Source organism: Dipodomys spectabilis, unplaced genomic scaffold (assembly GCF_019054845.1).
Source record: "Dipodomys spectabilis isolate Male_0828 unplaced genomic scaffold, ASM1905484v1 ptg000052l, whole genome shotgun sequence".
In the NCBI taxonomy this organism is placed as follows: Eukaryota; Metazoa; Chordata; class Mammalia; order Rodentia; family Heteromyidae; genus Dipodomys; species Dipodomys spectabilis.
This window is the reverse complement of record NW_024870729.1, coordinates 466,069-491,975: the sequence shown is the minus strand read 5'-3', so window position 1 is coordinate 491,975 and position 25,907 is coordinate 466,069. Positions and strand designations below refer to the sequence as shown.

Sequence of the window (25,907 nt, the reverse complement as noted above, 5' to 3'; positions counted from 1 at the left end):
TCCACTGGTCCCCTTTATGGTTACACTCATCACCCAATGGCCTAAAGACCTCCCACTATGCTCCAACCCTCTCTAAAATTTTGTCACTTCTCAATTCTGCCACCCAGGGAACAAGTCTTTGTTAAGGTTTTGAGAGGCAATAGGCCTTTGAATTTTGAGCCATGTGAACGAACAGACACAGACACATATACACATGTAAACATCTAGGGACAGTACTGTGGTTTGAACTTGGGGCTTTCATGCTTGCTAAGCTGATGTTCTTACACTTGGGAGGCCATCCTCCTGTCCTATTTTTTACTAGTTATTTTGGAGATCAGAGTCTAGTGAACTCTTCTACCTGAGCTGGTTTCAAATTGCAATCCTCCAAGATCAGCCTCCTGAGGAACCTAAGATTATAAACATGAGCCACTGGCACTTGGCCAAAGTATATATTTATTAATACTAGCCTGCAATATCTTATTTCTCATAAACAAAGGGCCCATATTTCCCAAAGCATGCAAGTACCACCTCTGAATAATGTTATGATCAATAAAATTGCTAACAACACATTAGCGAGTGTTGTGAACTGAATTGTGAGTTTCCAATATTGATTTGTTAAAGCCTTAACCCTCAGAATGTAACTGTTTTTGCAGATATGGTTTTTAAAGATGTAATTAAGGTAAAGTGAGGTCCTTAGGGGTGAGTATAGTCCAATTTGAACAGTGTCCTTATAAGAAAAGATAGAGTCAGGCACTGGTAGCTCACACCTGTAATCCTTACTACTGAGGAGGCTGAGATCTGAGGATCAAGGTTTGAAGCCAGCCTGGGAGGAAAGTCCATGAGACTCTTATCTCCAATTAAGCAACAAAAAAGCTAGAACTGGAGCTCTAGCCCAAGTGGTAGAATACTAGCCTTGAACAAAAATCTCATCCACAGGGAGGAAGAGGGAGAAGAAAAGAAGAAGGAGGAAGAGGAAAAGGAGGAGGACAACGAAGATAGAACTAAAGACAACACTATGAGAAAGCCCCATCCACAAGCCCGAGAAAGAGACCAGAAAAGAAGAGAAAAACCAGTCCTAAAAATACCTTGATCATGGACTTTGAGCCTCTAAAATTGTAACACAACCAATTTCTGTTGTTTAATCCCTCCAGTCTGTGTATTGGTAGAGCAGCTCGAGCTGACGAAGTTAGGAAGCAAGGGATCGTCTAGGCAGTGCTTCCACACAACTATTTCACCTATTCTTTCAACATCGAGCACATTCTGGACATTTCATTGTTGGATCCTCACTGCAAGGCAAGAATATCCCTAGTTTTTGTTGTTGTTTTATTTGGCAGCACTGGCATTTGAACTTGGTAGGCAGGTACTGGAGTCACACCTTTGGCCCTTTTTTGCTTTAGTTATTTCTTTTCTTTTTTTTTAGTATATATTTTTATTGTAAAGATACTGTACAGAGGGGTTACAGTGACATGAGTAAGGTAATGAGTACACTTCCTATGGAGCATTGTTATCTCTTCCTTTGTTTTTCCCCTACCATTCCTTCCCTCCCCACCTCCCCAACTCCTCCCTCCCCCACCCTCACCCCCAAAGTTGTAAAGTTCATTTTCAACATATTGTCTTGTACATCTCATTGTTACAATGGGTCAACCTGTATCCTTATTTCAGTATTTTGTTATTTCCCTTCCCCTCCCCAAATTAGAAGAATGTATATACAAGATGCAGGGCACCAGAATCAAATACAGTGGAAACAGGGGTTGCACCGTGGGAGAAGAACATACAAAAGAAACAAAAAAAAAATCACATAGTACATTATAAATATATTAGAAACAACATCAAAAAAGATAAAACCTCTTGTGTCCCTATCTTGGCTTTAGTTATTTCTTGAATAGGATCTCATATTTATGTTGGGCTGCCCTGAATCACAATTCTCCTATTTATGCTTCCTGCATAGCTGGAATACAGGCATATGTCACCATACCTAGCCTTTACTGATTGAGATGATGATGGTCTTACCAGCCATCATGCCTGGTACTATTCTTGGGGAATGCTGGGGCTTACTGTATTTAGATGGAAGCAGAGAATAGCCAGAATGACAAAGAAACTGAAAGCAGCTATTGGGAGGGGAGGGAGGGGAGGCACAGAGAGATTCAGAAGACAAAGCAGACATGACCATCACCTTTAAATGGAATTATGTAGGAGAGGGAATCAATTTTTCCTCCATGGCCTAAGGAGGTACAAGACTATGGTCCAAAGGAAGAAATACCAGGAAGATAGATTTCACTTGAAATCAAATCAGAGTTCTCTAAAGATGGAGCAATATAATTGCGATTTTGTTCTATAGAAGTGAACAACCACTTAAAGCACATGCTGGATGGCATAACTCATGTCTGAAGTCAGGTGCTTACCAAATGGAGCCAGGAACAAAGGCTGTCCTCTGGACTCTAATTCTTTTTTTTTTTTTTTTTTTTTTGGTTGGTCGTGGGGCTTGAACTCTGGGCCTGGGCACTGTCCCTGCGCTCTTCAGCTCAAGGCAAGCATTCTACCACTTGAGCCACAGCACCACTTCCGGTTTTCTAGTGGTTTATTGGAGATAAGAGTCTTACAGACTTTCCTGCGGGACTGGCTTTGAACCACAATCCTCAGATCTCAGTCTCCTGAGTAGCTAGGATTATAGGCATGAGCCACTGGCGTCCGGCTTTGGACTCTAATTCTTTTGTCTTTTTAACAAGTCAAGCTTCCAAAGACGTGGTAGAAAGTGGCTGGACAAGTGATTTCTAATGATGGTAACCTTCATTCAGCTGCTTGGGGACAGAACACAGTGACAAAGAGTCTCTATATAACCTGTGAAATTAAAGAATTGAATAACTCACTTTCCCTTTTCATTTATTTATTTTTTCCTCTGCAATGCTAAGGATGGAACCCAAAACCTTACACAGGCTACCAAGAGCTCCACCACAGAGCCACACTCAGCTTTTCCCTTTCCCTTTTTAGAAGTCTGAAGTCTTACCTCATACATTTCAGAAGCAAGGTGGAAACAATATGGAACCAGTAATTTGTAGAACCTGTTGACCACTGCATCTTACACACGCTTTATCTTTAATCTTTTAAGCTGAGATTCAAACTCCAGTTTACGGAGCTGTCACAGCGATGGCCTTAACTCAATTCCTTATGTGAACATGTGATCCCTAAGTGTGTTGGCTTACTGGGTTTCTAAGTATAATAACAATTACTATTTTTATTTGTTAATCTAGCCTACTGTTTTTCAGTAATTAGCCCAGAATAAAGGATGCTTCTAAAAGAGGCTTTATATGCCTGGTGGGGATACAGAGAGGTCCTTCTCTCCTATTTTCTGATTCAGACAATTAACAGGTGAAGTGGTAAGTTTCTGACTAGATTACTATCTTTCTCCTGCACAATGACAATTTTCACTAGTGCAACTGAGACTTTCTCTGTTCTGTCTTCTCTCTCTAACCACTTCTAGTCCAACCACTTGGGCAGCATGGCTCAGGAGACCAGGGCAGTGCCTTCTGGCCACAACACAAAAGTCTGAATGGGCTCATTTCAAGCTGAAGGATCTATTTGGTCTTCATTGATCAGCATGTACACTGGGCTGAGATCTCTTAAGCTAGCCAGGAAAACAGACGCAAGAGCAGGGAGTACTCTGTTCCCCTGCCCCCCCCCCTTTTTTTTTAAATATTTAATGTGTATGTGCCCAAGGCTAACTTAACCTCTGTTTAAGTCTGAGCTCCACCCTCCTGGGTTGGGACAGAAAACACCAGTCAGCCAGCCTCTGAGACATTAACAGTGCTGAGGGAGAAAACATGAACAGTGCTTTTGCTCAGGGGCTGGAAAACTAGGAGAATCTTTTCCCTGCTGGAGAAAAGAAGTAGAAGAGGGTTCCAGCACAGGAAGAAATTACCCTCTACCTTGACTTTCAGGAGCTTCAAACTCTCCCCTTCTTGTCCTGAAGTGTCAGAACTTAGGTCTTTTCCAATACAATCATGTTCCACAATTCAAGAAGGGAACATCTTTAAGCTTGAAGGTTTGCTAGAGCAAGTTGTCCTCTGTCATCTGAAACCTGGCCTCAAAAATGTCCCCTCCAGGGGCTGGAGGTTTAGCCCAGCGGAAGGGCGCCTGCCCGGTGCATGCAAGGCCCTGGGTTCGGTCCTCAGCCCTGGAAAAAAAAAAAAAAAAATCTAATAAAAATGTCCCCTCCACCATCTGCTCCTACTCTTTGTGGCCACCTCTCAGTTTCAGTTGGCCACTTATGTTTAATCCATCCAACCATCGTAGAAACCATATAGTCAATCGCATGGTTTGAGATAATAGGCCTAATAGGTGGGGAGCTACAGAACAAACAGAAGAAATGCCCCCCCACCCCGGAAGCTAATTTAGATCAGGTGAGCACAATGCGAAGCTGATTAAATACAAAATTTATAAGCAAATATAAAACACAAAGCACATCTAAGATGGAGCAGACCTGGGCACCCTGCTGAGCAAATTGCATTCCTGCTTTTTAGGAGTGTGTGCAGAGGGGGACACAGCCTGCTATAAAGGAACATACATCTCTCAAAGGTTTATAAAGGGAAACCAGTTTTTTTCTGTTTGTTTGTTTTGTTGGTCGTGGGGCTTGAATTCTGGGCCTGAACACTGTCCCTCAGCTCTTCAGCTCAAGGCGAGCGTTCTACCACTTGAGCTACAGCGTCACTTCTGGTTTTCTGGTGGTTTATTGGAGATAAGATTTTCACGGATGTTCCTGGCCGGGCTAGCTTTGAACCCAGATCCTCAGATCTCAGCCTCCTAAATAGCTAGAATTACAGGCATGAGCCACCGGCACCCAGCTGGGAAACAGGGTGTATGGTAATACAGCTGGTTAGAAATGAGGACCTAACACAGTATACAGGAGAGACAGACACAGAGACCGATGGATCACAGAGAGGTCTTTCAATTTCAGGGAACCTGTAGTGTTTTCACACATTCCATTGGTCCTGATGCACAAAATCTCCAGCTACAGAATTCAATGAAAATAGACACAGTGTAGCAGATGTTGCTGAACCTCCTCTATGACCTAGGACACATCCCTGGGCTTGTTAGGCCTGTTTTCTCCTTGATCTAATTGATCAATGGTTTTTAAATTTCAGACCTGTGCAATTTACTAAAGGTTTGAAGAGAGAGAGAGAGAGAGAGAGAATCAGAATCAGACCCATGCATGGAGACAAGTGCTATGCCCATAAGCTACATTGCCAGTCCCCCCTCCCCAAATCTCTACTCCTAATTCTTTCCTCCTCCTTTCCTTCTTTCCTTCCTCCATTCCTCCCTGTCTTCCTTCTTTCCCTCTCCTCTCCCCTCTCTGGTAAAGTATAGTTCTTGGAATTAAATCAAAGTCTTTATGTATGCAAGACAAGCAATCTACCACTGAGCCAACCCCAGGACCTTGGGAGGCTAACTTGGTATTCTACCAAAAAAGAATACTGCAGAAAAATAAAATTACAATCACTATCAATCTAAAAAAAAAAGTAAAAACATTTCAGTAGAGGGGAGCTGGGCAACAGTGTCTCACACCTGTAATTCTAGTTACTCAGGAGGCTGAGATCTGAGGATCGCCATTCAAAGCCAGCCCAGGCAGGAAAGTCCCTGAGACTCTTCTCTCCAATAAACCACCAGAAAACCAGAAGTGGCGCAGTGGCTCAAGTGTTAGACTGCTTGCCTTGAGCTGAAGAGCTGAGGGACAGCGCTCAGGCCCAGAGTTCAAGCCTCATGACCGACAAAAAATAAAATAAAAAAATAGAGGTGACATAATCTTAGAATACTAAGGACCGTCTCTTAATGGAACATAAACTATATGAGATGGATGTGGCAGTACATACTTGTAATCTCAGGAGGCAGAGACAAGATGCCCTTGAGTTAATGCATGTTGAATTCCATTTCTGTATTCTAAGATTCCAAAATGTTACAAGTCTACACCAATAAAGGCAGTTGGTTTGATCTATATGTTTTTTGTTTGTTTGTTTGTGTGTTTGTTTTGTTTTGTTTTGGTCAGTTGTGGGGCCTGAACTCTGGGTCTGGGCACTGTTGCTCAGCTCTTCAGCTCAAGGAGAGCGCTCTACCACTTGAATCACAGTGCTACCTCTGGCATTTTCTGCTTATGTGATGCTGAGGAATTGAACCCAGGGCCTCATGCATGTAAGGCAAGCGCTCTACCACTGAGCCACCTTCGCAGCCCAAGGCAGTTGGTTTTACAGTTTTAATAGACCCTATCCAAGGAGGCTGTACATAGACTCTGGAATTTGGCACTAGATCCACCAGGAGTTGGGGGGATGCTTTTTGCTAAAACTGTCATAGTGATCACAGGGAAGCAGTTTGCCAAACCACCTTAAGAGACAGGCAGTAGAGAGACAGCTGCCTTGGCTGCAAAACTGTGATGGGACTGTCCTGTGGAACTGTTGTCCAGAGACAATGTGGCCCATGTGACAGGCTCTAATGAGCCCCTTCTGAAATTGCACAATGGCCCAGACTCCCTGAATAGGTCTCTCTTCTCAACAGCTACACAGGCTATGCTGCAACCTCCTCTCTTATTTAGCGTCCTGCAATTCTCTTCCCCTCTTGTTATCTTTGTCTTTCATTCACTTTAAGTTTCTTGTCCCCTTTTGACCCCTTCATTCTTCAAGCCTCCTTTTTCTGTTCTGGGACAGAATCACCCTTCCATTATGGTAGGCAGTCACACCATCACTGGAGCTCATAGCACAGCAATTATTCACCCACCATGAACTATTTCCCCTCTTTCTACTGTCCCCTGCTGAAAATGTGTTTAAATTATACTTTTCTCGCAGAGAGGAGTGTAGGGAGTTAGAAAGTATTAATGCGAGAAAATAAAGCGGCACTAGTGATTCATGCCTATAATCCCAGCTACTCACAGGAGGCTGAGATCTGAGGATCCTTCTTTTTTTCTTGGTACTTGTCCTGGAGTTTGAACTCAGGCATTGTTCCTTAGCACTTTTGATCCAAGCTGGCACTCTACCACTTGAGCCACTGTAATAACCCGTGGGGCCCAGATAATAAGCGGGGCCCAATAATCAGCGTGGCCCCGTGGTCCGGCCTGCTGGAGGGGGCGGGGCATCAAGAGGCGAGCCTCACCGCTCCACAGATGGGGCCACCGGACGGAGCAGGGCTGTGAGAGGCTGATGTCACATGCCGCAGAAGGGGTGGGGCATGCTACTGGAGGGGGTGGAGCGTCAAGCCCCACATGGCCAGCTGCCTATTGGGATTGGACAGGGGGCAGCTTGGGGGAGGAGCATGAATGGCGGTTTGAAACCATTCATCGGGGAAGGGCGCAGCCTATCTCGGGAGTTCTGAGGGGAGAAGAGTCCGGAGGAGACGAGAGTCCTGAGGAGGGGAGAGTAAGGGAAAGACTGTTAGTCCAGAGGGAGGAAGGAAGGGAGAGCGAGGAGGAGAGTAGCAGGAGAGGCGGGAGAGACGGCAGGAGGGGAAAGCCTGCAGGAGCAGAGCAGGGCAGGCCTGTGGAGGGCAGGCCAAGCCTCCAGACGCCATTTGGGGCCTTTCTCTAGAGAGGCCTGTGGAGAGGCGCCTCTCGGAGCAGAGCAGGGCAGGCCTGTGGAGAGTGGAGAGGCCTGCAGAGAAGGGAAGAAAAGGAAAAGCCTTTGGAGCTTTGGAGGTCTGAGGTTTGCAGACCAACTAACAAAGGTCAAGAGGTCAGGGTTGCCTGTTGGAGGCTTGGAGGTTTGGTGGTTGAGGCTGCTCTTGGTTCTGGGTCTCTAGCCCAGGACAAGGTAGTCTCAGGACCGCTTTCTGGTGTAAATAGTGTAAGTGAACTTTTGTTCACCTTTCACTGTGCCTCGATGGATTGTTTCGCTCTCCACTTCCAGTTTTTTAGAGGTTAGTTGGAGTTAGGAGTCTCACAGACTTTCCTGGCATGGCTAGTTGTAAACTACAATCCGCAGATCTCAGCCTCCTGATTAACACTGGAGTGAGACATCAGTATCCAACAAGTTTATGATATTCTTATCTCCAATTGACCTTCAAAAAGCCGAAAGTTGAGCTTTGGCTCAATTAGTAGAATGCTAGCCTGGAGTGAAAAAGCTAAGGAACAGAGCACAGGTCTGAGACCAAGCCCTAGTACCAGCAAAAAGAAAGAAAGGAAGAAAGAGAGAGGGGGGAGAAGGAGGGAGGGAGGGAAAGAAGAAAAGTAAAAGAAAAAAAAAAGAAACCCCTGCAATGTAAACTAGTTGTACATGTTGCCATTTTCCCCAAGTTATTTTAATGCTCCATAAGAATGAGCAAAACAGTTTTGTTTTGTTTTTTTCTGAAAGACTGGAACGGTTTGACTCACAGGTGCACAATTGACTATATTTGCCTTTCTCTTTGAATTCCTGCATTTGCAGCAAATGGAACCATGGGTGGTCTTAACTTACCTAACCATGATACTAAGGACCTCTCCTGCCCACATCTTATTGAAGGCAACTCCTAGAACCATCTGTGCAGCTTGATTGGCTGGTTTTAGCTGTCAATGTAGCTGCAAGATCCTTAACAGCTGGGGAAAGGCAGCTCAGTCACTGCTAGCTATTCTTCATCCCATTACCTCTCAACCTGCCCTACCCACCTCCTCTGACCTCTTGGGAATAAAAGCCATGGAAAAATCAGCCTAACTTAATGGGGATTATGGAGCTCTGTGTTTAACAAAGTGTGGTCAGAAAATACGGAGGCTCCTCCTTAGCTTCCTGACAAATTCTCCAGAGGATAATTCCATTGAGGAGGGACAGAAATGGACCTTGGAAGAAGGGCAGCAGTGTCTGTCCAGAAAGGAAGAAGGGGATCAGAGGGCCAGCTCTCTGTCCTTAGCTTTACATCATTCATTTGTTCATCTAGGTGCTGGGGATAGAACCTAGGCACCCACAGCCCAGCCCCTACACTTCATTTTCGATGTAAAGGCTGGGGATGGCACTCAATGGTAGAACCCCTTGCCTAACATGTGCGAGGCCTTAGGCTCAATCCCTAGCACTATAAAAGAAACAAACACAGAATCAATCTGGGTGTGAGGCACTGGGCAAAAGATGCTGGGAGAATGCCAAGCAGGTTATTGAGGAAAAATAAAAGAGTTGAGAAATATCAATCTGTTTCCTTCTTTAAAAAAAAATTAAGCTGGTTCTAGGGCTTGAACGCAGGGTTTGGAAGCTGTCCCTGAGCAATTTAATTTAAGGATTGCACTCTACTACTTGAGTCACAGCTCCACTTCTGGCTTTTTGGGGTGGTTAATTGTAGGTAAGAGTCTCATAGACTTTCGTGACCAGGCTGGCTTCAAACCTTGATCCTCAGATCTCAGCTTCCTGAGTAGCTAGGATTACAGACACGAGCCACCCATACCTGTCCATTGCTCGACTGTCTTTCCTCATCTCAGTCCCTCCTTTTTTCCTTCTTTTTTTTTTTTTTAATGTCAGTACTGGGGCTTGGCCTTGGGGCCTCACACCCTCAATTGGCTTTTTTGCTCAAGGCTGGAGATCTACCATTTGAGCTACTTCACTCTTAGCTTTTTGCTTGTTAAACAGAGATAGGAGTCTCATAGATTTTCTTTCCCTGGGCTGGCTTGGAACAGCCATACTCAGATCTCAGCCTCCTGAATAGCTAGGATTACAGGTGTGAGCCGCCAGCACCCTTTTTCTATCTCTATTTGTCATCACCTATAAAATCTGAGTGCAGATGCAACAGTGAGGAGTTGTGAGATGGACAGAGTTGTGTTGTCTAAAGTGCTGAGCATGGTCTGATATAACAATAGGGGCTTACCAACCCCAGATTGTCCTTACAGAGCTATTGTTCAAACCCCAGATTGTCCTTATAGAACTACTGTTCAGAATGCTAGGCATCCCCATTGGACAGGAAAGCCTGCACTTGCATGAAAAGCCAGTAAGAGAAAGACCACTCCTTATGGCAAGGAGAATAAGAAAGGACTAGCATGGGTCTGGGTGGTGGCATCAGAATGGCTCAGCGAGTGGTAAGCCTGGTACCCAGCCCCAAATGTCTAAAGGATAAACCCAAGCTTAGTACAAGTTGTAAAATTCAAAGATCACTAAGTCAAATCATTGTAGGTTGGAGATCTCTCACATCCATTTTACAGTTGAGGAAATTTAAACTCATAATAGCTGTCTGCTCAGCCTTAAAAGTGGCAAAAGAAAAACAAAATTCATGTGATAAACAGACCAAGGTTTACCTAGTCTCCAAGAGAATATTGGAAAGTCAGGGAAGCAAAATGCTAAAGAGGCCTATAGTTATTCTGCATCTTTGCTTTAGGCTAAATAAAGTCTGATTTAGGTCCTCCAGGGAGTTAAGGAGTGTTAAGTGCCTCCCGAAGCAGTATCACTGATTCTGTTGCACTTACTTTGTCCCTGGACTAAGTACCTTCAGCCAGCATAACTCACCATCTGGACCAAGTTGTCCTTACTGTCCCAGTGTGCTCCCCAGCAATATATCTGTCATCAGTATTGTGTTCTTGCTGCCACCAACACATGATAATCTAATCTGAAAGAAAAAAAGAATTTGGAATGTCTATAGAAACCAACATCATCAAACATCGTGGCTCTCTTCCAGGGGGCTTAAGAAAAAATACAAAAAGGAAGAAGCTACAGTGAGTGGAGACAAATCTGCAGATACATCTTCTCTGAATCTCCATTAAGTCATTAAGACCAGACTTCAAAGCCTCCAGACTACTGCTGCAGTGGAGACGTGACATTCCAGGTGGAAGGAAAGATTTAGTGACAAACAGGGAGACCAGAATGTGTTGGATATTTCTCTTCTTAGATTGTTCTTTCATCACCCCCATATTCAATACTTTGTCCTTGTTTTAAGAATGTTTACTGGACTTAAAGCCTTGATTTTGAGTCACAGTATTAAGATCAACTATTAATTTGGGCAACTAATGATCCATAGTCCCCTCTTGAAAACATGGGGCAGGAGAGCTTAGGCAGGGGCTTTGCCATGGAGCTAAACCCTAGCCTTCCTGTTAATCAATTAATTAATGCCTTATTGGGGCTTGAATTTAGGGCCTGGGTGCTGTCCCTTAGATTTATTTCTCAAGACTGGCACTCTACTATTTGAGCAACAGCTCCAATTCCGGCCTTTTATTGATCAATTGGAGATAAGTCTCATAAACTTTTCTGCCCAGTCTGGATTCAAACCATGATCCTCAGATGTTAACCTCCTGAGTAGTTAGGATTACAGGCCTGAACCACTAGTACCTGGCTTTGCTGGGTCCCATGTAGAGCAGATTAAACACTATAAGCCAAACAAAATTTGGGATGAGGCTAAACTACTAATGAACTATATAAGACAAAACTATTTCTTTAATCATAATACTCCTCATTTCTTTGCTCAAAACTTTGAAAGAGAGAAGGAGATGGAATTCTAAGCAGGCAGAGGGTATGGAAAAAGATAAATATAAAAAATAAACTTGAAACAACCTAGCAGAAAAGTACATTTGATTTGAAAGAATTTTTCCATTTCAATCCTCTATGGGCCTATTCATAACAGAGATATGGTTTCTTAAAATATGATTTCTGCACTGGCTGGTTGGGTCTCCTTAAAAAATGCCTTCTATATTTTTTCTGTCCCTGTTTCACATGAACTCATAATTCCTGAACGTCACCTTCAATGAGACCAGTGGAACTTTAGTAGCTGGGGTGACTCTGACATCTAGTGACACCCCTAAGTGACACTGAGATTTGGACCTCCTGGTGTCAGATTTCAGCTTTTTTTTTTTTCTATCAGTCCACTCTATTTTCTCAACTAGTACACACACCACTGAATCACAAGACCTAACAAAGCCAAACTGTTTCAAGAAAATGGCAGACTAGTACCAAGTCTCCTTTAAAACACATGTTCAAACTATGAAAGATTCTGTTTGGCTTGGTTGGAACTTTAAAAAAAAATGAATTTTTAAAGAAAGAGCAGTTTTAAATTCCCTCCTGGAGACACAGTTAATCAAGAACAGCCTCTTTTTCTGCAGTGAAGTGGCTGGCCACAGAGGCTCTGGAGTCAGCCTGTCTGGATTTGTCAGCTTGCTTCCATACCTCACCACTTGCAGGACCAGTGAGCCTCAGTCTCTCACCTGTGAAATGGGAACTGACAATAATACCTGTCACATTATTGTGGAATTTAATGAGATAGCTGGGATGAAGGTATTTGGTACATTGCCTGCTCATAGTCAACATCTGTTAGACATTAGCTCCTATGGCCTAAGACAAAACACAGGAACAACAAAAGTCTTAAGCAGAGAGATCAAATCTAACATCACTATTTGTATTTTCTACACACTTCTTAGAAAATAAGCTCACATGCTAAGAAACCTATCAGAGACAAACAAATGGATTTAGGAAGGCTAAAGTGAATTGTTGGCTTCTATCTAGCCTTAGCAAGCAGCTTCCTGGAATATCTAAAAGGACTTAACACTTATCCACATTGCTTTTCAAGATAGGCCTGAGAAATCCACCCCCAATGACTTGGCAAAGAAATGCCTACGGACCCCCTCCAGCTGCAGATTGAAACCATATATAGGGCAGTAGTGGAGAGGCTGCCTAGGCTAAGGCCTGGATTTCATCTCCAGCAGAAAGGATGAGGGACATCACCAGAGCAAGAAAAGAAGAAAAGAGGGAAGGAGGAAAAAAGAAGGAAAGAAGGAAGGAAGGAAGGGAGGGAGGGAGGGAGGAATGAAGGAAGGAAGGAAGGAAGGAAGGAAGGAAGGAGGGAAGGAAGGAAGGAAGGAAGGAAGGAAGGAAGGAAGGAAGGAAGGAAGGAAGGAAGGAAGGAAGGAAGGAAGGAAAATACAGTATGGGCTGCAAAGCACAGTGGGAGAGGGCCTGCCTCCTCTTGGCTTGGGCAGGCCTTACAAAGGCACACTGCAAGGTTACTGCAGTACTGCCTGTCATGGAAGAAACAAGGTTTCAGTATATATGACCACAGACATCTTCAGCTCTTTCAGATTAGACTCCCAAAGAGTCCTTGTCACCTGAGCTTCCATGTTCTTTTACCCTTCAGAAAAGGGGCTATCTTATAGTATGTCGGAAGTTGTAGTCACCACAAAGTGAGGGATTGGAAGTGTCTTGTGAAGACCTGAGAGCAGACACTTAAATGTTAACAGGAGCCAGGTGTGGGTGGCTTATAAGAGGCTGAGATCTGAGGATCATGGTTCAAAATCACCCAGGAAGTAAAGTCTATGAGACCCTTGTCTCTAATTAAGTACTAAAAAGCCAGAAGTTGAGCTATTGCTCAAATGGTAAAGCACCAGCCTTGCATGATAAAGCTAAGGGACAGTGCCCACACCCTAAGTTCAAGCCCTAGCACCAGCACAGAAAAAGAAAAAAAATTAGCAGAACATCTTACTGGCCATTTCTTTATAATCTCTTCACGTCCAAAGATAAAATCCCACTAGTCAGTGTAAACTCATTTTTTAAAATGCAATTATTATCATTAGTATTATTTTGCTGATTTCAATAGCAGCAGGTGGTCAGGTCAGGGAGTCTTTGAGCAAGTAGGAAAAGATGTCATTTCTTCTGAGGAAATGTGGCTTACAGCACCCAGGATTTTGGCCAAGGATATAACCTGTTCAACCACATACCCAGGCCTGTAAACATACTCCTTTCAAAAAGTACAAAAGCATCAGGTGTTGGTGGCTCACACCTGTAATCCTAGCTACTTAGGAGATTGAGATCTGAGGATCAAGGTTTGAGCCAGCCAGTGCAGGAAAGTTCGTGAGACTTATCACCAATTAACCACCAGAAAAAAACCGAAGTGGAGCTATGGCTCAAAGAGGTATAGCACTAGCTTTGAGCGAAAAGCTCAGGGACAGCACCCAGACCCAGAGATCAAGCCCCACAACAAACCAACAACAAAAAGTTCAAAAGATGCAAAGTATTTAAAAGAGAAAGTATAAGCCTCTATGCCACACCCCCAAAGAAAAGCCACTATTCATAATTTGATTAGCAGACTTTTAACAGAACATTAAAATTTGTTTGGGGAAGGGGTAGGAAATACAGATGCACTGTGAAAAATTTAACTAGTGTCAACAAAATATAGTCTAAAAGCCTCCTTCCTACCGCTGATCAGCTCACCAGTTGTGTGAGTTTCCAGGCATTCTGTACATAAATAAGCAAGAATAGCTGATCCTCTGTACACAGGATTTATCACAAGGATTCAGCCAAAAATAGAAATTGATTTTTAAAAATCTGCATCTGGGGCTGGGAATGTGGCTTAGTGGTAGAGTACTTGCCTAGGATGCATGAAGCCTTGGGTTCAATTCCTCAGTACCACATACACAGAAAAATCCAGGAGTGGCACTGTGGCTTACGTGGAGTGCTAACCTTGAGCAAAAGAAGCTCAAGGACAGTGCATAGGTCCTGAGTTCAAGCCCCAGAACTGGCAAAATAAAAAATAAAAAATAAATCTGCATCTGTACTAAACATGTACAAATATTTTTTTCTTGTCCTAATTCCCTAGATGGACCAGGTGCTGATGGCTCATGCCTATAATCTTATCTACTCAGGAGGATGAGATTGCAGTTCGAAGCCAGCCTGGACAGAAAAGTCCATGATACTCTATCTCCAATAAACTACTCAGAAAAAGTTGGAAGTGGCACTGTGGTTCAAATGTTAGAGCACTAGGCTTGAACACAAAGAGGTTCAGGGACAGCAACCAGGCCCGGAGTTCAAGCCCCAGAGCCTGCCAAAAAAAAAAAAAAGAAGAAAAAGAAAAAATAATAATTCCCTAGATGATTTAGTATAATTAATGATGCTTGGGATACAGCTCAGAGGTAGAATGCCTGACTAATATGTATGAGATCCTGAATTGAATACTTAGTACTTAGAAAAATAAAAAGCCAGTATGAAGTTAGTTAAAATAAAAAAGCCAGTACATATCACTTATATTGTACTAGGTATTATCAGTAATCTAGAGAGCTTTTGAAGTGTAGGTTATATGCAAACACTATGCCACATTATATAAGAGACTTGGGGCTTCTTGGGTCTTGGTCCTGAACCAATTACTCTCAGATACTCAGGACAAATGTATTATCTACATTCAATAATAATGTATTGTTCGGGAGTAAAAAGCATTAGACCCAACATGTCTGCCCATCATCTGCACAGTCCACAGCTGAAATAATTCATGTACTTCCATAATTGCAAAACTGAGCATCTGTTAAAGCATTCTGATGTATCAATACAGAAGACAAAACAAGAACCTTGTATTGTACATAAAACAGATCACTTGTAGAAAACACACATAACATACAAACACACAGAGATATCAACAACCATACAATATATACAGTCATTCTATGGATATGCAAGAACATCTGTATAATAAATTGACAGAAGAGAATTACTAGATCACAATATATAAGGTGCAAACCTGTTAAGTGTTGACATATTTTATCAAAGTGTTGACATATTTTATAAAATCTGATCCACAGTGGGTTTGAGTGCTTATTCTCCCATCATTACCATTTCCTTACAGTCTTTTTATATCTTTAAGTACTTGTGCAAAGGAGTTTCAATTCAACACATCAATTTATGGGTACAATGCATCTTGATCAATGTCATCCCTTCCATCGTTCTCTTCCATTGCTCCTGACCCCACTTACCCTATTCAAGTTACCTGTTCCATTTTCATATGTACATTGAATATTATGACTGTATTTGCCCACCTTTCCTCTTTCTATTCATCTGCCCTCTGTCCCTTTGACTTCCCCCCAACAGCTTCCTGGTGTTCATTTTGTTAAACTGTAAGTTAGTTGTTTGAAGGAGTTTCACCATTGCAATCCTCCCCTGCATATACGATAGGTTAGTCAATACGTTTATGTAGCATATATATCATTTATTTAGCCTGAGTAAAAGAAATTATGTTTGTTCCCTTCCTCTCTGACCCCACCCACTCCAATATCACCAAAAGTTCTTAAGGAGCCAGGAAAAATCATCTTCAACTAAGTTAGCATATCCTCTGATGGAATTCACTTCAAAGTTCAGTCCTCTGGAATCCCAATCCAACCCTGAAACTTTGATCTCAGTCCCTAGGCCTTGCAGAAACCTCTGAACTGGGTCCTCTACTCCTGGGGGGTTCTCAGAAATGCAAATTGACCACTGTTCTGTCACTGCCTCTTCCATCACCTCTCCAGTCCCCAGTCCTGTGCTGAATGAGTGGCTTTAAGTGGGTGTGGGGAGGGAGGGAATTGGGGTCAGAAGGAATAGAGGGTTAGGGGAACCCTGAAGAAAAACAGAGGACAAAAAAGCCAACTTGTTTGCTGTTAGCAAATGAGAAATAATGAGAATGAAAGAAATGAGAAACCTAAACCTGGCCCTAATGATCTGCTGAGGTTTTCTAAAGCTTCCTTAGCTTCTCCATACACGATCTTATTTTGTTCTTGTTTCACAGTAAAAACTAACAAAAAGGGCTGCTTGTCTTGGGGTACAGTAAGGAAGGGGGAGATTAGTATGAAAAACTTATTCTAGTTTGCAGCTGGTGTTGGGGAAGACCGAATCCACAGAAGATATGGGGGAGCAGGAAATGACACTAAAAGCTAGGGCTACCTAACAGGGATATCTGAAAGATGTGCCTGGTCAAAGATAAGTTCCTGGGTAACAAAGTAATAATGGCTACTTACTGAGCACACACTGTGTGCAAGGCACTATGCCCAAACATTCTGTCTCATTTAATCCTTTCATCATTCCCTAGAAGAACAATTACCCTTGTTCCTTACTGTACTCAGGATACAGCAAAGTTAATGAACTCACCCAACAGCCCACAGCCCAGAGCCTGCACTCAATACTAGCCTCGAGACTAACTCATCCTGGGAAACTTTGATGCCCACCCTATCCACCTCCACCCACATGGTGCTTGCTTTCCTTAATTATTTCAGATGCTGGATTTTCATATTTGTCATCTTTCAGGATTCAGGCATTACTTCCCCTATGAGTCATATTCTTTCCTAATCTCTTCCCCCAAAACATACTCCAGATGCCCTTGGGTGCGGCTGCCTGTAATGGGCCCACAAGACTTTGAGCCCTAGAGGCTGTGGCCCTGTCAATTTTGTCTTCAGATTTACTGTGCCCAGCACACACAAGTGCCCATGCTTTGCCCCAGTGCTCAGTGAATAAACGTGGCTTGGTGGCCAGACACTGAACTGTGGATTCTACTTGCTTTCCAACTCCCAGTTGGTAGAAGAAAGTGAATGAATGTTATTTACAAAACGCCAAGCTAAACAAGACCTTCCCTTCCTCAATATGCTGAAGTTGTGCTGGGAACAGCCAGAGGTCACCAAATGGCCGCCAGATGGTCACTGGCTGCTGCTCTCTAACTCCAGGGGCCTGGGGCAAAAGGCCCACCTGCTCTCAGGGACCTATGACTGATATGCTATTTTAGGGAAAGCCCAGGCAGTTCCCTCCTCCTACTTCCCTCCTGCCATGGGCTCAGAGCCCAGATTGGCCATTCCAAACATCTCAGGAACCACGGTGGGCTGGGCTAGACTGAGCAGGGCAGTGACAAAATGGACAGGATCGGTTTCTTCCTCCCTCACTTCTGTGACTTGGAGGCATGGAATCTGTAGTGCTGACCTGGGGAGTGGGGTGCTCATCCCCAAATAACTAAGATCAGAGGGAGCAGGGCCTGCAGGGATTAGGACCTCTTCCTCCCTGGGAGAAGTGGAAGGATGCCCAAAGCTGGAAGAAGAGGGATGGATGTGTGCAGTCTTTCTCAGCAAAGAGGGCTGAGCAAGCTTCAGGGAGAGAGATCAGTTTCCCTCAGCCTCATTTGCCACCATCCCTTTTTCCCACAGATCAGGGAGGCCACAGGGTGGTCCTGAAGCATGAGGGCCTTTGTTTCCCCCCACTCAGACAACTGGGCCTCCAGGCCTATGTGTGCTCCCCTCCCCAAATCTTCCAAATCTTCCCTGGGCCTCCAGGCCTGTGTTCCCTCCCCCCCCCCCCCCATCCTCCCTGACTCTCCAGGCCCTTTGTTATCTCCCAGGGAAGACTGCATTTTGGGGTGGGAAGTGCCCCCACAGTCCTCCAAGCCAGACTGTAACCATCTAGTTGCTGAGGAGCCCTGCAGTCTGAGCATTTGAGCTTCTGGGAGAGTGGGGGGGGGGGGGGGAGTAAAGAAGCACCTGTAAGGCTTTCCTCAAACCCAGAGTCTGCAGATCTAAAAGAGCAGAGACAGGAAGAGGATGGGAAAACAAGGCAACCAAGACTCCATTATTTAGGCCAGGGTTGGGGATGGCCCATGCTGTCTCTGGCTTGCTCACCTTCTCAGTTCACCCTTACCTGCTTCCCTGTGAACAGCTCAGAGAGGACAAGCACATGGGCTCTTCATTTTTGTTTCTTGATAAACAGAAGAACTGGTTTAACCGTGGGTCTATGCCTCTCAATACCAAATTGGTACTGAGATCTCTCTGTTTCAATCAGGACATATTCTTCAGCCTCATCTCTTGGGTTTTAGTTAACTCCACAAGAAAAGCACTAGCTGTTAACCAAATTTTAGCCGTGCCGAGGATCAATCTAGGGACTCATGCATATTAGGAACTTTACCACTGAGTTACCTTTCCCGAACAGGGATTTTAAAGAAGTAGAGAGGCCAACTCTGACATTCTCCTTTAGCAACAAGGTGGAAAAACAGTGGCTAAGTGTCAACATTCAGTTCTGGATTTTGCATGGCTTGCCTTTCCAATCAAATTTGCTGGAACTGTATCTCCTCCTCTGGTAACCCAGGTTACCAGGTTATCCAGTTAACCCAGATTATCAAATCTCAAATGTGTGCATGAAAAACCTCCGGAGTATAGATACATAGGTAGGACATTTATGTCCTAGACAGTATGGAAACCAGATAGAGACAAAGAGAAAGAAACCAAAACAAAAAGCCAAACTAACAAAGTTATATCAAGCTGGGTGCTGATGGATCAGGCCTATAATCCTACTCAAGAAGTTTAGATACTGGTTCAAATCCAGCCAGGTAGAAAAGTCTGTGACTCTCATCGCTAGTTAACCAGCAAGAAGCTAAAAGTGGTGGTGTGGCTCAAATGGTAGAGCACTAGCCTAAAGTGTGAAAGCCAAAGGAGAGAGCTCAGGACTTGAGTTTAAGTACCTATAGTCTCTCTCTCTCTCTCTCTCTCTCTCTCACACACACACACACACACACACACACACTTCTATTAAGTATGAAAATAGTGGCTATGTCTAGGAACTAGGTAGGGTTTCCAGGGATCCAGGAGGCAGGGTATGGCAGGGGAAAGTGTGGGGTGGATAAATGGGCCCTGATAAAAAGTTAACAGGCTAAAACTAGAGATAGCTTGTAGGAGAAATAGCCTCATAAGCAATGGCAGAAGTTCACTTATGCTAAGCATGAGCTCTATCACTAGCTACACTCTAGCTTTTCTTTTCTTCCTTTTCTTTCTTGCTTGCCTGCTTGCTTGCTTCCTTTTTCTTTCATATACTGGAAATTAAATTTAGGGCTATAGGAAGTAGACATTCTTTCTCTCTCATACTCCCTGTATATTGTGCATAGACTTGATCTCAGAACCTAGGCAGACAGACAATCTAGCACATTTCCAGCCTTTTGTTGCTCTAGTCTTGTGTGTGTGTGTGTGTGTGTGTGTGTGTGTGTGTGTGTGTGTGTGTGTCTGCCAGGACTTGAACTCTACCACTTCAACTTACCTTTTGTTGGAGATAAGAATCCATAGTCTTTTCTTTCTGGCTGGTTTCAAACCTCTATTCTCAGATCTCAGTTTCCTAAGTAGCTAGGATTACAGGTATAAGCCAATAGTGCCAGGGCCCTTTAGTCATTTTTTCAGTAGGGTTGCTCTCAAACTGCCAATTCTCTCTATCTCTTCTGAGTAAGCTGAGTATAACTGTATGCCAATTACTATTCTCTCATCTGCTAGTCACATAGAGAAATAGCTTAGAGATTCTTGTCTTACCTTTGAAGGAACTGGCACAGTCCAATTTAGCATTCAAGCTTCCACAACTTTTTCTGGTTGGGGTGAAGACTAGGGAACCTGGCTACTGTTACCTCACTTCACATAGTGATTCCTATTTGTGTAACACTTTTGATGGACTGACATCTACAATTCCACTTGATTCTCTAGACCCGCACTGTGAAAGAGACCACATGGGTGCTTCTGACTTGATTTTGTCAGCTGTATGACTTACTCAAAATCAAAATGTCTACAAGTGGCAGCGCAGATGGAAATATCCTTCATAATCAGTGTGTGACATATTTCCTACTTTGCCAGTGGCCCCCAACCCACATCACATCACAGTCCCAATGAAGCCTTAGGAAAAAATAGATTTTTGGTTCCTTCTTGGGATAGCTCGTTCCTCTCATCTGAGCCCACCCAAGATTTTGTTTTTCAGAGTCCCCCAGGGGGCTCATGTCCACTGGGATTATAGAACCACAGGTTACATATCACGCTGTGTAAGGACCCAGGGAGAGGCCATTTGAGACCCTTTGTGTGGGTTCCATAGGATACTGGAGGTGCTGTGAGTAGGCTCTGATTAACTGCCAAACCAACAGAACACGTCTCCCACCACTCAGTGCTTGCTGAACATTCCCCGCAGGCTGTAGATCTGCAGGGTCCATCTCCCCCCCGCCCCCCTCCGTGGACCACAAAACCTAAATTATGAGATTATGAGGCTGGGGAAAGCTAAGATCCAAGGCAAGGGGGCGGGGAGGAGAACGAGGTGTAGGGAGAGGTGGTGAAGGGAGAGGAGAAGGAGGATGCCCTACTCATGAATAAAACCAGCTAGTATTTATTGACTGTAAACTATGTGCCAGGCTCTCACTCCTTTACCCTATATGCAAAGTGTTATTAGCCCTATTATAGAGACCAAAACCCACTTCCCCAAGATGCACAACGTCAGGGCCACAGTGCCCCCTCACCTCATCTTCCCAACGGTTAATCTGTCCACATCCTGAAATTCAGACACCTTGAAGTCGGTGCTCAGATTGACGGAAAGGGACGCCCACTGATAAGTGGAAGAAAGCAGGCTGCTGGGCAGTTTAGCCCGCTCCCGGCATCTTCACGCCAAGGCTTGGGAACTACAAGGCCCAGCAGGCCGTAGCCAGGGGAGGGGGCGGGGGAGGGCGTGGCTAGCGCGGGTGTGAGTGAGTCGGAGCCCTGGCGCCTCGCCGGCGCAAAGCGCTCGGAGGCTCCTGCGGGCATTGGTGCGGCGGTCTGGGCAGTGAGCAACAGCAAGCAGGAGCCCAAACGCTGGTCGAGCCGCAGAGCGCTAGGAACCAGGACTGTGCCCGGAGCTGGGCAGCAACGACTGGACAAGCTCGAGACTGTGCTCAACGCATTGCGGCGACCTCGCGTTCTAGGGGCCCTAGCGCGCGCCGCAGCTGAAACAGCCGCGGAGACCGAGGACTTTTCTCCAGTCCGAGGGGCGCCCGGTAGGGCGCAGCGTCCCTGTGCTGCAGTCGGGCTCGCCGCGGCGCCGGGATCCCGCCGGACGATGGAGCCGGGTCTGCTCGAAGCGTGAGGCGCCGCAGATCGGTTCTGGAGAGAGGGGGGCGCGAGGTCTGGAGACCCGGGGCGGCGGACGGGAGCCCTCCCCCCCCGCCCCGCCTCCGGGGCACCAGCTTCGGCTCCATTGTCTCCTCCCGGGCTGGAGGCGCCGAGCACCGAGCAACGCCAGGAACGAAGCGCCAGCCGCGGGGCTCTCGCGACCCCGCGAGGACCGGAGCTGAACCCGGGGGGCGACGAGCCGGAGAGAGGGACGCGGGCACTCGCCCGCCTGCACAAGCCACGGCGAGCTTTCCAGAGTCGGAACCGCTGCGCCAAGTGAGGTAAGAGCCGCGGCGCCCCTAGATCCGGGGCGGGCTTGGCGTCCCGAGCGGCCCCCCGCGCGGGAGCCTCCTGGCCGCGCGCTGCGCCCGCCGCAGCCCTGCCGTGGCCGGCGCCTCCCTCCACTCCTTCCCCGCCCCTCCACCTCCGGGCTCCCTCCCCGGCGCCCCCCCCCCGCTCTTCCCTCCCTCCGCCGGCGTCGCCTGCTGCGCCCCTTCCCCGCGCTGCGCCCGCCGTTCCTCCTGCCGCCCAACTTTTCCGCCAAGTCGCGCTCGGGAGCTGGCGAGGCGGCGGCTCTGCTGTGAGTCCGGGAAGAGCACGGGTGGGGAGAAGGTAGCGGACGCCCTGGGTTCCCTGGGTTCCTCGAACTTGGGAGGGAAGCCGGAGTGGGCAGCGATGTGTGTGTGTGTGTGTGTGTGTGTGTGCGCGCGCGCGTGCGTGTGAGCGCGCGCGGGTGTTGCATTCCACTCCATCTCTTTTGGGTCCCTATGAGGATATGAGGATTCTCCCGTTTCAGCAAGTAACTTTACGCGCAACGCTAAAAATGTTGAGGTTTTCCACCTCCGGGGAAGTGGGGGTCCGAGCGGGGGGCGGAGGGGTGCGAGTCCGTAGTGGAGGCGAAGGTTAGCTTGCTTTGGACTGCGTTTTATGAAGGTGTCGTCACCAAATGGCTGGATCTGCTTTAGCGGAGAGTGAGGGAAAATTCTTCTTAGGGGGTTGGGGTAATGTTTTACTTAAAGGATTTCGGAACGGGTCGGAAGTTTGGAGAAGCGGAGGGTGACGGGCGGATGCTGTGAAGCCGCGGCGGGGGGCGGGGGCCGCTCCGTTCCAATCTGGCTCTTGGAGGTGGGGGAAGGGACGAGGGTTTTCTCCGGTGAGGTTCTTCGGGCAGCCGTGCTTGTTGCTTCTGTGGTCCTGACCCCTCTGCTCAACGCTCCCTCCCCCGCCCCCTCCCCCGGCCTTTGGGGCGGAGATTAGGAAGAGGCAAGAATTTAACATTTGCAGAAAAATTCATCGACACTGTAGATGAGGTTTGGACACAGCACGTACCCCCCTATCAGACAACCAGGCACCGTTTTTGGAGGGAACCTGCTTCTCTTTTCTGAGGCTAGAAGCTGTGAGGGCCCCCCCCCCTTTGAAAAGCATTTCTACGGTCCCCCCTCCCCGTCCCCCATTTCCCAGATGGAGCGGCCGCATCTGGTTCCGTTTCACCCCACACGGGCACACCGCAGCCACATTATTACATCCCTTTCCCTCCCCCTCCCCCTCTCCTAAATTAAAACTTGAGATTCTTCAACTTATTCTTACCACCTCCCTCCTCAAAATTTCTTGAGACTTGGAGATGAGGCTTTGGGATTGGGGGAGGAAAACTTACTCTAGATACCAATTTATTTAGGATACCACCAAACTACTTACTCCCAGCTGCTAGTGGAGGACGGTTGGGGTGCTTCCTAGGTCGTGCCAAAAAGACCTTGGGAAATGGTGTCGAGATTGTAGAGGATAGCACCGGTGAACAGTTCATCGGCTTAGAGGTGGCCTCTTTGGCCTTGGGTCTGGCCTGGCTGTGGACCTGACAGATGTTTCTGGAACCAAAGCATTGCCTTCTCTTCCCTTTAATTATAGCCGGAGTTGAGGGCGCTTCTGCCAGGGTGCGGACCTCGCTGGCCCATCTCCCGCCGCCCCTGGCTGGCTAGCCTGTCTACGCGTCCGTTTTGCACCCTCCCTGGAGGGATCTGGGCGCACAGGTGGGGCTAAGGGCAGGGCCATGGCTGTCAGAGGCCTTTCTGGATGTTTTTTTGGGTGTTATCTGAGTTGCAGTCAGAAACTAAAGCGAGGTGTTTTGCCATTTAAATAACGGCTACAGGTTTGAAAGTGGGGTGAGGGTGGAGTGTCGCTGTTGTTTGAAATGTGCTGTGAGGCCGGAAAGCATTTCGGGATCCAAAATTGCGGCAAGCCAGAGAGAGTTGGTTCCTCTGCTTTCCAATCTCAAATTGAAAACACTTCTCTGGTTTCCTTCTTGGGTCGGTAGTTTGGGAGGCTGTAATGAAATCGCACTTTCTTGAGACATGGTAATTAAGGTGACTGTTTCCTCCGCAGATGTGCCCTGCCCTTTGCACACTCCCCCCCCCCCCCCACCAGACCAGTGCTTTTTTTTTTTTTAAACTATCTAAATTATAGAACCTGTGCTTTGAGACTGTTTAGCAGAAAGTGACCATTTTCCTCCCTTGGCCCAGACTCCCGATTTCCTTTCTGAGGCTTGTTTAAAAGCTAAGTAGCAGGGCCCCTGGGACGGTCCATGGCCTGGCTAATTACCACATGCCTGGGTCATCTCTTCCTTTCAGTGACCGAAGGCCAGCAAGCTTGGCCATTGCCCAATGTCTGCCCTGATGGCTGGCCTCCCTCTCTAATGACTTGTTTACATATTTCCCCCCAGTTGGTTGGGAGAAGCTCCAGGGAGTCCGCTGCTCTAGCTGGGTGACAAGCTCCTTGAAATATCTGTTGCATTTACTCCTAGTCAAAGCTGAGCGTCAGCTTTTTAATGAGGACCATCCGGATTGAGAGCCACTAGGACTCAGACACTCACATGCCAGCAAGAGGGCAGGCGGAAATGTCCATTTCTGAAGATGTCCATTTCTGAAGTATTTTCACCATGTGGATTTAGGCCAAAGTGAGCACCACTTCCTTTGGTTGCAAAGTAGACAACTTAGGGTACTTCTTTTCCTTGGCCTCTGGCCATGGAGGATGTTAGAAAGTTCCATTTACTACCCTTAGAATAGCAAGCAAAGCCCAGGGGGAAGAAATAGAGGAGCATCACAAATGACCTCACTCCCTCCCACCTTGGTGAAGAGGGTTAGAATGCATCCAGGCATCCCTAAGCCTGGGTTAGTCCTGTGAATTAAGCTTTGGGTAGGCAGACTGAAGTCTTAAGGACCAAGGAAAATCCCTGGGTTTTGCTTTCAGTGATGCCGTTTTTTGTTTATTTGAGGTATTGACTTGAAACAAGCCTCCTAAAAAAGGAGATTTATTTGCTCTTGTGAGTAAGCAGTCAGCTTGGGGCTATTAGCACCTAGCTTCTCTGAAGGCTCTTTTTCTTCCCTCTAGTTTTTGTAATTTCTTTAATCAAAATGGCTGTTAGTTCAAAAGCTTCCTATGAAGTTTAAGCCTATTGCTACTGGTGGAAAAGGAGTTATATAAGATTTATTCCAATGTCTTGTTCTGAAAGAGCCTTACTCACTTGAGATGAGTTTCATTTCCTCTTGGGAAATTTGTCTTCCCCAGGGCTCTGTAAAAGGTTTGAATGCACTGGGGATGGTGGGAGTCCAGATGTAGAGCTTTAGAAAAGGCTCTGGTGTTTCCAGAGGGGATTAAATACCAGGCGTGATCTAGGATATTTGTTTTTCCTCTCTAAGGTTAGATCTGCCTTAAACAGTAATTCTCTCCTTACCACTACCCTTGCAGTAAGAAGCTGTGTTTGAGTCCATCCCAAGCCTCCAATAAAATAGCACTCATGGAATAAAAGAACCCAAAGAATATGGCAATAATGTCCCTATATGTTCTTGTCTTTAGTAGGCATGTTTCTAAGTTATGTGGCACTGTTAATGTTTTAATTTATTGATGGATTAGAGACCAAAAAAAAAAAAAAAACCATTTGAGGGCTGGGAAGGTGGCTCAGTGGTAGAGCACTTGCCTTGCATGCATGAGGCCCTGGGTTCGATTCCTCAGCACCACATAAGCAGGAAAAAAAAGCCGTAAGTGGTGCTATGGCTCAAGTGGTAACGCACTAGCCTTGAGCTGGAGAGCTGAGGGACAGCACCCAGGCCCAGAGTTCAGGTCCCACAACCCCCAAAAACAAAACAAAAAAACCATTTGCGACTGGATCTCTTTCCACACTGGCCTCTAAGTGTTAGGATTACAGGCATACACTATCATACTTGGTGATTGCTAATTTTTAAATGCCTCTTATTTGTATGGATATTAGGATTTTTCTTCTTTTGCTGAGACTCAAAATATTAACAACTGACATTGTCTTTGATCTGCCTAAAATTTTATAAACAGAGCTGAATAAGTTTTTTTGAAGTGTTTATTATTTAAATTCCCC

At 45.9% G+C, this 25,907-nt stretch overlaps 1 protein-coding gene across 9 annotated transcripts in view; it reads left to right on the top strand.

Annotated features, from left to right (window-relative positions):
* Positions 1-21,423: 21,423 nt before the first annotated feature.
* Positions 21,424-25,907, top strand: part of Fgfr1 (fibroblast growth factor receptor 1) — a 53,754-nt gene continuing 49,270 nt past the window's right edge. For 7 of the 9 annotated variants that reach the window (XM_042679394.1, XM_042679393.1, XM_042679392.1 and 4 more), the window contains exon 1: positions 22,039-22,109. The gene's annotated coding sequence lies outside the window, so the exon portion shown is untranslated. Of the gene's footprint in view, positions 21,811-22,038; positions 22,110-25,907 lie in introns of those variants that run through there. The other 2 variants (XM_042679390.1, XM_042679391.1) reach the window with 2 other exon arrangements.